The 13,100-nt window shown below is 47.4% G+C and overlaps 1 long non-coding RNA gene across 4 annotated transcripts in view; it reads left to right on the plus strand.

Moving 5' to 3' along the window:
• LOC137541395 (uncharacterized) overlaps window positions 1–13,100 on the plus strand; it is a 509,076-nt gene that overhangs the window by 483,708 nt on the left and 12,268 nt on the right. For 2 of the 4 annotated variants that reach the window (XR_011025147.1, XR_011025149.1), the window contains 3 exons: window positions 6,646–6,810; window positions 7,700–7,775; window positions 12,436–12,539. The exons of 1 other annotated variant lie outside the window; for it this stretch is intronic. This is a non-coding gene — a long non-coding RNA (uncharacterized lncRNA). Of the gene's footprint in view, window positions 1–6,645; window positions 6,811–7,699; window positions 7,776–12,435; window positions 12,540–13,100 lie in introns of those variants that run through there. One more of the 4 variants, XR_011025150.1, reaches the window with a different exon arrangement.

A 13,100-nucleotide genomic window follows, 5' to 3' on the forward strand; every position in this document is an offset into this window, starting at 1 on the left:
AATCAGTCCCTCGCTGTCCTCCTCCACCACCTGGATCTTCTGCTATGAGTCCTGGTAATTCAGCCAGTCAGCGCAGCCCAGCCACATGCCGCTCCCACAGCCAGGAACATTCTGCACCTGTGCAATAGTGCTGCGCAGGTGTAGTATGCTTCCGGCGGCGGAGTGTGTGCATGCGCACTATGCCAGACTGGCTTAAGCACCTGGATTCATAGCAGAAGATGCAGGTGGTGGAGGAGGACAACGAGGGACTGATGGAGGCTGGAGGAAGCCCCAAGTATGTATAAAACTTTAATTTCATCTGTCTCAGGTTTCCTTTGTTACACAGTAGTACTATACTCTACATATGCACTCCCCACAGAGCTGCAGGGAATCCACTGAGAATGCTGTGCACATTGAACACAGAGGTGTTGTCTATTACCCATAAACCTTGTTCAGATTGTGCATGAAGAATGTGTAACAGAGGAAGAATCTCCTCATTCCCCTGCAGAGTACCTGCACATCATTCTTACATGCACCCACAGTTACATTGCCTAGGGCCTGATAGATGCTCTTTGTTCCGGTTTGTACCTTTTACAAGTACTCTTACCAAGGACTAGTTTTAGCCTAAAGGAAATAAATATAGCAGTCTACATATCCTTCTCACTTCAGTTGTCTTGTAAAATTCCTAAGCGTTGGCAGTTAAGAGACAAATTTCACGTTACATACTTTTAATCAACAAAATTGTAATATGCAAATTAGAGGAGTCGGAGTCTGAGTCGGTGAAATCCTAAACTGAGGAGTCGGAGTCGGTGGATTTTTGGACCGACTCCACAGCCCTGATATTTCCAATGGATTTCAGAATGAAATCTATTGGAAATCAATCTAAATGCACTATTGGACCATTAGATTCAATGCAACTCTATGGGCAATCGATCTGCTGCCAGAAACATATCGACCTAGATTTTCGATCCATCAGCCGCAAATCAATCGAGGCTGACTGACGATTGATCAGATTGCGTTTCCTCCCCCACTCCTTGTTTGAGCCTTAAAAGGTCAAGCTATCAGCAACTATTGGGGTTATTCCCTTAATAAAAGTTATGCTTTAGTGAAGATTAATATCCACCCAAAAGGGTGCTATATCTCTTACGACTCAGTATTGCCACAGTGCCACGCTGCTATGTTGTATGCGCCAGGTACCTGGGCACACAGGAAGCTATGATCCCTCTGGCATGACTCAGTGTTGTCAGGGCTCTCTGCTATGTTGTATGCGCCAGGTACCTGGGCACACAGGAAGCTATGATCCCTCTGGCGTGACTCAGTGTTGTCAGGGCTCTCTGCTATGTTGTATGCGCCAGGTACCTGGGCACACAGGAAGCTATGATCCCTCTGGCATGACTCAGTGTTGTCAGGGCTCTCTGCTATGTTGTATGCGCCAGGTACCTGGGCACACAGGAAGCTATGATCCCTCTGGCGTGACTCAGTGTTGTCAGGGCTCTCTGCTATGTTGTATGAGCCAGGTATCTGTGCGCACTGGAAGCTATGATCCCCCTGGCATGACTCAGTGTTGTCAGGGCCCTCCGCTATGTTGTATGAGCCAGGTATCTGTGCGCACTGGAAGCTATGATCCCCCTGGCATGACTCAGTGTTGTCAGGGCTCTCTGCTATGTTGTATGAGCCAGGTACCTGTGCGCACTGGAAGCTATGATCCCTCTGGCATGACTCAGTGTTGTCAGGGCTCTCTGCTATGTTGTATGAGCCAGGTACCTGTGCGCACTGGAAGCTATGATCCCTCTGGCATGACTCAGTGTTGTCAGGGCTCTCTGCTATGTTGTATGAGCCAGGTATCTGTGCGCACTGGAAGCTATGATCCCCCTGGCATGACTCAGTGTTGTCAGGGCCCTCCGCTATGTTGTATGAGCCAGGTATCTGTGCGCACTGGAAGCTATGATCCCCCTGGCATGACTCAGTGTTGTCAGGGCTCTCTGCTATGTTGTATGAGCCAGGTACCTGTGCGCACTGGAAGCTATGATCCCTCTGGCATGACTCAGTGTTGTCAAGGCTCTCTATGTTGTATGAGCCAGGTACCTGTGCGCACTGGAAGCTATGATCCCCCTGGCATGACTCAGTGTTGTCAGGGCTCTCTGCTATGTTGTATGAGCCAGGTACCTGTGCGCACTGGAAGCTATGATCCCTCTGGCATGACTCAGTGTTGTCAGGGCTCTCTGCTATGTTGTATGCGCCAGGTACCTGGGCACACAGGAAGCTATGATCCCTCTGGCGTGACTCAGTGTTGTCAGGGCTCTCTGCTATGTTGTATGAGCCAGGTATCTGTGCGCACTGGAAGCTATGATCCCTCTGGCATGACTCAGTGTTGTCAGGGCTCTCTGCTATGTTGTATGAGCCAGGTACCTGTGCGCACTGGAAGCTATGATCCCCCTGGCATGACTCAGTGTTGTCAGGGCTCTCTGCTATGTTGTATGAGCCAGGTACCTGTGCGCACTGGAAGCTATGATCCCTCTGGCATGACTCAGTGTTGTCAGGGCTCTCTGCTATGTTGTATGAGCCAGGTACCTGGGCACACAGGAAGCTATGATCCCCCTGGCATGACTCAGTGTTGTCAGGGCTCTCTGCTATGTTGTATGAGCCAGGTATCTGTGCGCACTGGAAGCTATGATCCCTCTGGCATGACTCAGTGTTGTCAGGGCTCTCTGCTATGTTGTATGAGCCAGGTACCTGGGCACACAGGAAGCTATGATCCCTCTGGCATGACTCAGTGTTGTCAGGGCTCTCTATGTTGTATGAGCCAGGTATCTGTGCGCACTGGAAGCTATGATCCCCCTGGCATGACTCAGTGTTGTCAGGGCTCTCTGCTATGTTGTATGAGCCAGGTATCTGTGCGCACTGGAAGCTATGATCCCCCTGGCATGACTCAGTGTTGTCAGGGCTCTCTGCTATGTTGTATGAGCCAGGTATCTGTGCGCACTGGAAGCTATGATCCCCCTGGCATGACTCAGTGTTGTCAGGGCTCTCTGCTATGTTGTATGAGCCAGGTATCTGTGCGCACTGGAAGCTATGATCCCCCTGGCATGACTCAGTGTTGTCAAGGCTCTCTATGTTGTATGAGCCAGGTATCTGTGCGCACTGGAAGCTATGATCCCTCTGGCATGACTCAGTGTTGTCAGGGTTCTCTGCTATGTTGTATGAGCCAGGTATCTGTGCGCACTGGAAGCTATGATCCCTCTGGCATGACTCAGTGTTGTCAGGGCTCTCTGCTATGTTGTATGAGCCAGGTATCTGTGCGCACTGGAAGCTATGATCCCTCTGGCATGACTCAGTGTTGTCAGGGCTCTCTGCTATGTTGTATGAGCCAGGTATCTGTGCGCACTGGAAGCTATGATCCCTCTGGCATGACTCAGTGTTGTCAGGGCTCTCTGCTATGTTGTATGAGCCAGGTATCTGTGCGCACTGGAAGCTATGATCCCTCTGGCATGACTCAGTGTTGTCAGGGCTCTCTGCTATGTTGTATGAGCCAGGTATCTGTGCGCACTGGAAGCTATGATCCCTCTGGCATGACTCAGTGTTGTCAGGGCTCTCTGCTATGTTGTATGAGCCAGGTATCTGTGTGCACTGGAAGCTATGATCCCCCTGGCATGACTCAGTGTTGTCAGGGCTCTCTGCTATGTTGTATGAGCCAGGTATCTGTGCACACTGGAAGCTATGATCCCCCTGGCATGACTCAGTGTTGTCAGGGCTCTCTGCTATGTTGTATGAGCCAGGTATCTGTGCGCACTGGAAGCTATGATCCCTCTGGCATGACTCAGTGTTGTCAGGGCTCTCTATGTTGTATGAGCCAGGTATCTGTGCGCACTGGAAGCTATGATCCCTCTGGCATGACTCAGTGTTGTCAGGGCTCTCTGCTATGTTGTATGAGCCAGGTATCTGTGCGCACTGGAAGCTATGATCCCCCTGGCATGACTCAGTGTTGTCAGGGCTCTCTGCTATGTTGTATGAGCCAGGTATCTGTGCGCACTGGAAGCTATGATCCCTCTGGCATGACTCAGTGTTGTCAGGGCTCTCTATGTTGTATGAGCCAGGTATCTGTGCGCACTGGAAGCTATGATCCCTCTGGCATGACTCAGTGTTGTCAGGGCTCTCTGCTATGTTGTATGAGCCAGGTATCTGTGCGCACTGGAAGCTATGATCCCTCTGGCATGACTCAGTGTTGTCAGGGCTCTCTGCTATGTTGTATGAGCCAGGTATCTGTGCGCACTGGAAGCTATGATCCCCCTGGCATGACTCAGTGTTGTCAGGGCTCTCTGCTATGTTGTATGAGCCAGGTATCTGTGCGCACTGGAAGCTATGATCCCCCTGGCATGACTCAGTGTTGTCAGGGCTCTCTATGTTGTATGAGCCAGGTATCTGTGCGCACTGGAAGCTATGATCCCTCTGGCATGACTCAGTGTTGTCAGGGCTCTCTATGTTGTATGAGCCAGGTATCTGTGCGCACTGGAAGCTATGATCCCTCTGGCATGACTCAGTGTTGTCAAGGCTCTCTGCTATGTTGTATGAGCCAGGTATCTGTGCGCACTGGAAGCTATGATCCCCCTGGCATGACTCAGTGTTGTCAGGGCTCTCTGCTATGTTGTATGAGCCAGGTATCTGTGCGCACTGGAAGCTATGATCCCCCTGGCATGACTCAGTGTTGTCAAGGCTCTCTGCTATGTTGTATGAGCCAGGTATCTGTGCGCACTGGAAGCTATGATCCCCCTGGCATGACTCAGTGTTGTCAGGGCTCTCTGCTATGTTGTATGAGCCAGGTATCTGTGCGCACTGGAAGCTATGATCCCCCTGGCATGACTCAGTGTTGTCAGGGCTCTCTGCTATGTTGTATGAGCCGGGTATCTGTGCGCACTGGAAGCTATGATCCCCCTGGCATGACTCAGTGTTGTCAGGGCTCTCTGCTATGTTGTGACCGGTACCTGGGCACACTGGAAGCTGTGCTATCTGGCATGACTCTACGTTGCCAGGACCTGGTCAGTAGGCAGTAGCAGTGTTAAGGAGTCTTGCTCAAGGTCTCCTTACTGAAATGGTGCTTGCTTACTGAACAGGAAGAGGTGAGATTTGAACCTTTGTCTCCTCTGTCAGAGGCAGAGCTCTTAACCAGTTCACTCTCCAGCCACCAAAGGACACGTACCATGTGTTGAGAACCTAGGCTGTAGACTGGTTACTGTTACTGTGGTGCAGCACGGTGGCTTGATGGATAGTAGCAGATAGCTCTCTTGCCTTGCAGCACTGGGTCCCCAGTTCAAATGCCAGCCAGGGCATTTTCTGCAAGGAGTTTGTATGTTCTCCCCATGTCTGCGTGGGTTTCCTCTGGGGCCTCCCAGGTTCCTCCCACATCTCAAAAACATAGGTAAGTTAATTGGCTTACCCCTAAATTGGCCATAGACTACGATGTACTATGGTAGGGATTAGATTGTGGGGTCCTCTTAGGCAGGGCCAGAATTACCATAAGGCACATGCCTACAGGCACCTGATGGAAAGGCGGCTCCCTCCCCTCCTCTAATGCCTCCCTCCCAGAGCAAAGTTTAAATGAGAGCTTTTGGCATTCCACTGACGTGATCTACCTTCAGCCAGGGGCACCTCTAACTGCCTAATACTTGGGGGCACCTCTAGCTACTCAGTAGCCAGAGGTACACTCAGTATTAAGCGGCACCTGTGGCTAAATATACCCGCAAGGGAAGTAAGGGAGAGGTGAGAGCTGAGCCGGCCAACACACTTGCATTGTGGTTCAGCGGGGGTTGTGGGTTCATGGCTGGTGAAGTGTAGGGTGCCAGAACAACTGTGCCTATATAAATACATAATAATGTGGGAGGACATTAGATTGACTATGGTAGGATTAGAGTGTGAGCTCCTCTTAGGACAGTCAGTGACATGTACTCTATATCAGCGCTTTATACTGTATATACTAGACAATAATAGTAGATGGATTAAGAACAAAACCACATAATTTAAACAATTTTTTTTATTCTATACAAACAGATGAATGAACCTTTTTCAGATAGGTTTTTTTTTCCTCTTTAATCCATAGTCTTGCATGTGTGATACAACAGCAGAATCTTGTACCGATGAGTCGCCGCAGCTGTAACAGTGGGTATAAAATGACACCACCGCACAATTGGATAGCTAAGAGCCCTCAATCTCTCCCAATTTACTTTGCTCCATGTGCAGAGCCAGTTTTAAAAACGTATATCTTGTGGCCAGGGAACAGTAGAGCATGAAAGCGGGCAAGCAGGTGGTAATGACTTTCAAGAATGAAAAAAAAACAAAAAAAATCTGATAAAAACTACGATTTACTAAATGAAGGAAGAGCAGTCTGTTGGCTCGCAGTATGGCTGAACAACACTGCAGTTTTGCCATTTTTTGGAGTGGGGGGGGGGGGGGGGGGGGTTGGAGAGAGAGAGAGGGAGAGAGGACACAAACAAACGATAAGTGGCAACATTTCCTCCAGGTGATTGTGAGATTGACTGTGACTTCAAAGTGCCCAGCTCTTTGTATCCCACCGTTTCAGGTGCCTGTTTGTCTTGATATAATTGTTTTAATTCACTATACTTATTTCAGTTTTTTTGACGCTTTTCATTTTTTCTTCTGTTTTCTTTTTTTAAGAGTTGTTTGTCTGCTGCTTTGCCGACAGTGGCACTGGAGTCCTTTGAATGTAGAGAAAAAGCCATTTAAAAGTTGGCTTGCTGAAAAAATGTGATAAATAACTTTTAAGGACACGTTTGGAATGAAAGATGCGCTATGCCGGCGGCTTATTTCAGGGATGGGCAGGTAAGTGGCGATAAGAGGGAAACGCAACGAATACGGAGAATAGACTGTATTGTTTAATCATGGAATGCAAACAATTCACTGCAAAGTGGTAATAAAATATGAAATGCACTAGCGAGCAGCAGTACCTTTTGAGAACTCTGATATATTCTTTCTTTTTAAAAATCTTTTTTTCTTTAGTAATAATAAAAAAAGATACAGAACACCCTGTAGAACAGCCTTTCTCAACCTTTTTAACCAGGAGGAACCCTGCAAATATTTTTGGGATCTTAAGGAACCCCTACATGTATTTTGCAGGGGGCATGGACTTTTAAAAGTAGCCGTGGCTGTTTGCTTCACGACCCCTTATTCTATTGACCCTCATTAGACTGCCTCCTTATTCTAGTGCGTTTTATTAAAGCGGAATATAACCCTGCATTTCAACTTTGCTCTAAAACATTATTTACAGTATATTATATGCAACCAGCATTTTTTTTTTAATAGACCAGCATTGGAAGGGTTACACACAGAGCTTTAAAGTTCCTGGAGATTTCTGCAGACGCATCGGAAGCTGAAATAGATACATTTTGTTTACATAAATGTATCTACGTGTTGAATGTGACTCATCTCTCTGACTGAGCTGGAGGACAGCCAAAGTGTGTAACATTCAACACTTAGATACATTTATGTAAACAAAATGTATCTATTTCAGCTTCGGATGCGTCTGCAGAAATCTCCAGGAACTTTAAAGCTCTGTGTGTAACCCTTCCAATGCTGGTCTATTAAAAAAAAAATGCTGGTTGCATATAATATACTGTAAATAATGTTTTAGAGCAAAGTTGAAATGCAGGGTTATATTCCGCTTTAATGTGCTCATTATTATTTTGACCTGATTTAGTGCTTATTTTTACAGCTTACCCTATTGAAATGTGATTTCTCATACTTTCCCCATGGGGAGAAATACCAAGGAACCCCTGCAGAGTACTCAGGTAACCCTGGTTGAGAAAGCCTGCTGTAGAAAGTACATGTAGATAAGATGGTGAGGTATGCCAAGACAAAATTGTACCTGGATTTCTGTAAAGATCACAAAGGGCCATGCCTAGGGTACCTGCTGACCAAGGGGATGGCTGGGCATGGATAATGAAGGTGCTATGGTCCCTCCTGCAAGACCATCGGCACCAGTTGGCAAAAGGAGCAGCAGGCGGCTGTGATTGGCCGGTCTGGTGCCAGTACCCTCGCCCGATTGGGCACGTGCCAAAGTCTTCCCTCTGTTTGGCCATGGTGATCTTTTACCGGTGGTGGGGTTTGACTGTAACATGCCTCAATAAGAGGCATAGATCGACACCTCACCTGCTTATGTCATAGGGAAGGGTGCCAGGTGTCACCGGTCAAATGGGGACAGGGATTAAGGGATGCGTGGAGGAGGGTAGTGTGTGCCAGAAAGGCGGGCAGGAGAGCGGAGAGGCGGCAGGCGCTAGGTGGCCCTAACTTTTCAAACCCCACCCCCTAGATTTCGCAGCCTGAATCACGTAATTCACATGGTTTTATGGTAAGTCTGTTTTTGTGTGGGGGGGCGCTATACATATGTGAGACAGGGTTTGCAATGAAAAGGGAGGGGGTGTCTGTTGTATATATTACACTGGATAGAAAGGGCTGCACATGGAATTGGAGGGGGGTACTTCCACACAGAAGGAGGACATCGCTCGGTGGGTCGGTACAGAAACGTCAGCTGTGTAGCGGACACCGCGCTGTGCTGCCATGTGAGGAGGTGGAGGGACGACAGAGCGTAAGACAATGGGATTGTTCATCCCAGGGGTTGAGTTGATCTGTCAGATTACCTGTGGGTTGGGGGTCGGCAGCCACTGTACACACGCTTGTATGTAATTCGCATCTCTGTTCCAAAAAATAAATAAAAATACAAGTCCATGGAAATGTGAATTTTCGCATCAAAAACCTGAACAAGAAAAGTTCAGAACAAAACTCATAACCGCAAATATGAGAAAAAAGGAAAATTATAATGAAAGTTGTATATGGAGTTGCCATATTTATTTCCTTTTAAAGAGAGTCTGAATACTTCTAAAAATCATCTTTTAATTAGACCTTTATCTTTAGCAATATCAGCACTGCTAAAAATGCTGCATTCCTGCGACAGAACAATGTCATTAAACCCCTCAAATCCCTGAGGCAAAATGCGGGATGTGCTTCCTGTAAGAGGCAGAGCTTAGTGCTGTAGCTCTGCCTCTCCTCGCGTCAATCCCCGCTGATCGCTGCCTCTCCCCGCCCCTCTGTCTTTTTTTACTGAGGGGCGGGGAGATGGGTGGTGATCAGCGGGGATTGACGCTAATGGAGGCAGAGCTACAGCGCTAAGCTCTGCCTTCCCAGGCAGCAAAATCCACGACTTGGAAAGTCATGGAGTTTCGCCCCGGTATTTGGTGGATTTAATGACATTGTTCTACCGCGGGGATGTGGCGTTTTAGCACTGCTGATATTGCTAAAGATAAATGTCTGATTAAAAAAAATGATTTTTAGAAAGCTTCAGACTCTTTAAGCAATTCTTGTTGCCTGGCAGACCTGCTGATCCTCTACCTCTAATACTTTTAGCCATAGACCCTGAACAAGTATGCAGCAGATTCAGATTTGACAAGATTAGCTGCATGCTTGTTTCTGGTGTTATTCAGACACTACTGCAGCCAAATAGACCAGCAGGGCCACCAGGCAACTAGTATTGTTTAACCACCCTGGCGGTAAGCCCGTGCTGAGCACGGGCTATGCCGAGCAGAAGGATTTCTCAGGCCCTGCTGGGCCGATTTGCACAATTTTTTTTTTGCAACACGCAGCTAGCACTTTGCTAGCTGCGTGTGCATTCCGATCGCCGCCGCTACCCGCCGATTAGCCGCCGATTGCCGCGCCCCCCCCCCAGACCTCGTACGCTGCCTGGCCAATCAGTACCAGGCAGCGCTGAGGAGTGGATTGGGACTCCCTTTGTCGTGATGACGTCTGTGACGTCATCCTGCCCGTCGCCATGGCGACAGGGGCAGCCCTCCAGGAAATCGCTACATGATTTACAAAAAAAAAAATGTAAAAAAAACCTGCTGCACTGCCCCCTGGTGGATTCTAATAGACCGCCAGGGGGGTTAAAAGAAAATAAAAATGGCAGCCTCCATATCTCTCTCACTTCAGTTGTCATTTTTAAAGGGTGACTGACATATTTATTTTTAAACACACATTGCCTGGCTGTCCTGCTTATCATCTGCCTCTAACACTTTTAGCCATAGACCCTGAACAAGCACATGCAGATCAGACGTCTGATGGAAGTGTGACTGGATTAGCTGCATGCTCTTTCCAGGTGTGTAATTCAGACACTACTGCAGCCAAAGAGATCAGCAGGACTGCCAGGAAAATGGTATTTAATAAATAGGCTGCCATTCCTGGTCCACCCATCATGGAAAGTGAGGCTACTTCCTCAGGCGTCAGAAGTCTGGGGGCAGCACCAATCAGAAACAGGAAGTGAAGAGAGTACTTAGCTAACCTGTACTGGGGGCAACTGTACCTGGCTAACCTATACTGGGGTCACCTATACCTAGCTAACACCGGGGCACCTGTAACTGTCTACCTTCCTATGCTGAGGGTGTTTTTGGGGGGCTCACAGCAGCTACAACGTGCGGTGCAAATTGTCATATGCTGTGCGATCCTGCTTTGGCATCCTCCTTATCCCTCTCACTTCAGGTCACCTATAATCCTTTTTAATATCCCTACTCAGGCCCATAGATAGATTTGTAACTGAGTTTGGGTTTTCCTGTGAAAAGAAATTGATAACTCTGAACAGTATATTTTTGGGGAAAAGGAGCATGTTGGAGTGGTAAAAGTCATGAAGTCAGGGAGATGGGGAAATGGCCACGGCGGATTCACAAATGCCACCATCTCCGAAGATTCCTTTTCATTTGAAAGGAAGCAAATGACAGCAATATTGTCAGAGCAGATGCTGAGCATAATAAACCCTTTGAGGAGAGCCGTTTCCCGACGTCAATGTCTTGGCATTACGGCTGACCTTTCACTTACCTGATGTGATATTAGGACGATGCACCATGTGTCACGCCGGCTGCTGGCCCCAATGAACCTCATCATATATAAACACCCGGTGACATGACAGTGACAGATTGTGGTGTGGGGGGGGGGGGGGGGGGTATAGGGCACTTCTTGAAGGTAAACATTCTGATGGCATTTTCAACTGTAATGCATACATGAAATAAAGGCGGCCGGAACCTTTGGCATTTGGTAATGCTGATAGTAGGATAATGGTAATGTTAAAGGGGAACTGAAGAGAGAAAGAGAGGTATATGGAGGCTGCCATGTTTATTTCCTTTTAAGCAATACCAGTTGCCTGGCAGCCCTGCTGATCCTCTGCCTCTAATACTATTAGCCACAGCCCCTGAACAAGCATGCAGCAGATCAGGTGTTTCAGCCTTTAAAGTCAGATCTGACAAGACTAGCTGCATGCTTGTTTCTGGTGTTATTCAGACACTACTGCAGAGAAATAGACCAGCAGGGCTGCCAGGCAACTGGTATTGATTGAAAGGAAATAAATATGGCAGCCTCCATATACCTCTTACTTCAGTTCCCCTTTAATGTGTGTGTGTGTTTGCCTTATTTTTTGTGGTTGGGGCACAACAGCCCCCCCCCCCCCCCCAAACAAAAAGTTTGTATGTTCTCCCCGTGTCTGCATTGGTTTCCTCCGGGCACTCCACTCTCCTCCCACATCCCAAAAACCTACAGATAAGCTAATTGGCTTCCCTCTAAATTGTCCTTAGACTACAATACATACACTACACTATACATGCATAGACATAATACTATAGTAGGGATTACATTGTAAGCCCCTCTTAAAGTGGACCTCTCGCACAGGACAGAAGGAAAACAGAGAGAAATGCACCCTGTATGTATTTAGAGAGTTTACCCTGTCTAGTTCCCCCACCCCCATCTGTGTCTAATCACAAGTTGTAATCTGATCTCCCCCTTGAGTCACATGACCGCTTATGGCAGATAAGCTCATTTGAAAGCTCAGGCTGTTAACAATATGTCTGCTTCCATGAATCAGGAAGTAGAAACTGCAGATTTATTTTAGGATTTGTATCAGCTGTAATAAAAAAAATTCTATTTGTTTGAAGGTTATTATGCTGTTGTGTATCTTTTAAAACAGTGAGATCGTCTGAGTTTAGGTCCACTTTAAGGACAGTTAAATGACATGATGACCATATACTCTGTGCAGTGCTGCAAAAGATGTCAGTGCTATATAAATACTAAATAATAATGTGATCGATGTGCGTGGACATGTGATGGACTCAAAGATCCGCTCTCCCTTGTACATCCGCACAGTGTGAACTTGGCCTAACAGTAATGGGCGAGGTGTTCATAAAGTCCATACTGCTGTCTGCCCATAGAATGTTATTTGTCTGTATTCTAAACAATCTCAGGAATGTGTAACGGTAAATGGTTAAAAATGTACGGAATACTCTTCAGTGAAGGCTGACAAGTGTGACTCGCTGAAAATGTAAATCAGGTGTCTGTCTGCTGGTTCTACTGGGGGATGCGAAACCCAGTAAAGCGAGGATTTCAATTGAACTAATTCTTTCTTGTTTCTTTTAAATCGAGGCAAGTCCCGGAAATGTTTTATTGGTGTTCTGAAAAATCTGTGCAGCGCCGCAGACACGTGAGAGGCATTAAGATTGAAGTTATGATTTCAAAAAGTCTTTTTTTTTTCCTGGTAATTATGTCCAAACCTTGAAAAATTCTATAAATTCTGTATATTATGAAAAAGCATTTTTATTTTTTTAAGCTAATGGAAACTGACAAAATACAGATACTTACTTATGGAGAGGGAAGCATTTCCGCTCCTCTCACAGTCCCCTTGTTCAAGCACTGTCACCTCCTGTAGCAGGCGGAGACTGCTCTCTGCTTCATACTGTGCCTGCGCTGGCGCCCTCTCACACGCATGCGCAGTACAGAGCCATCATTCTTCAGGAGCACTCATGCTCCCAAAGCCTCCCACAGTGGGGGATTCAAATGGGGTGACAGCTGGGTGGGAACAAGCGGACTGTGAGAGGAACAGGAAGGCTCTATAGAAGCCAAAGCTAGTGGTGTCTTAAGGGGGTGACCCAAGGAGCGGCCTACCTCCCTCTCAGCAGGCATGGGAGGGTGTGACAGCCGGCCGCTGGTGGTTACTGCTGCCCAGCACCTTCCCCTTGCCACCTGAACCTCCCTCCGCCCCGCTTTACTAATTTTCCGTTTGGTTCTACCTCCTGAAATCCCAGATCCCC

This window comes from Hyperolius riggenbachi, chromosome 12, assembly GCF_040937935.1.
Source record: "Hyperolius riggenbachi isolate aHypRig1 chromosome 12, aHypRig1.pri, whole genome shotgun sequence".
Taxonomy (NCBI): Eukaryota; Metazoa; Chordata; class Amphibia; order Anura; family Hyperoliidae; genus Hyperolius; species Hyperolius riggenbachi.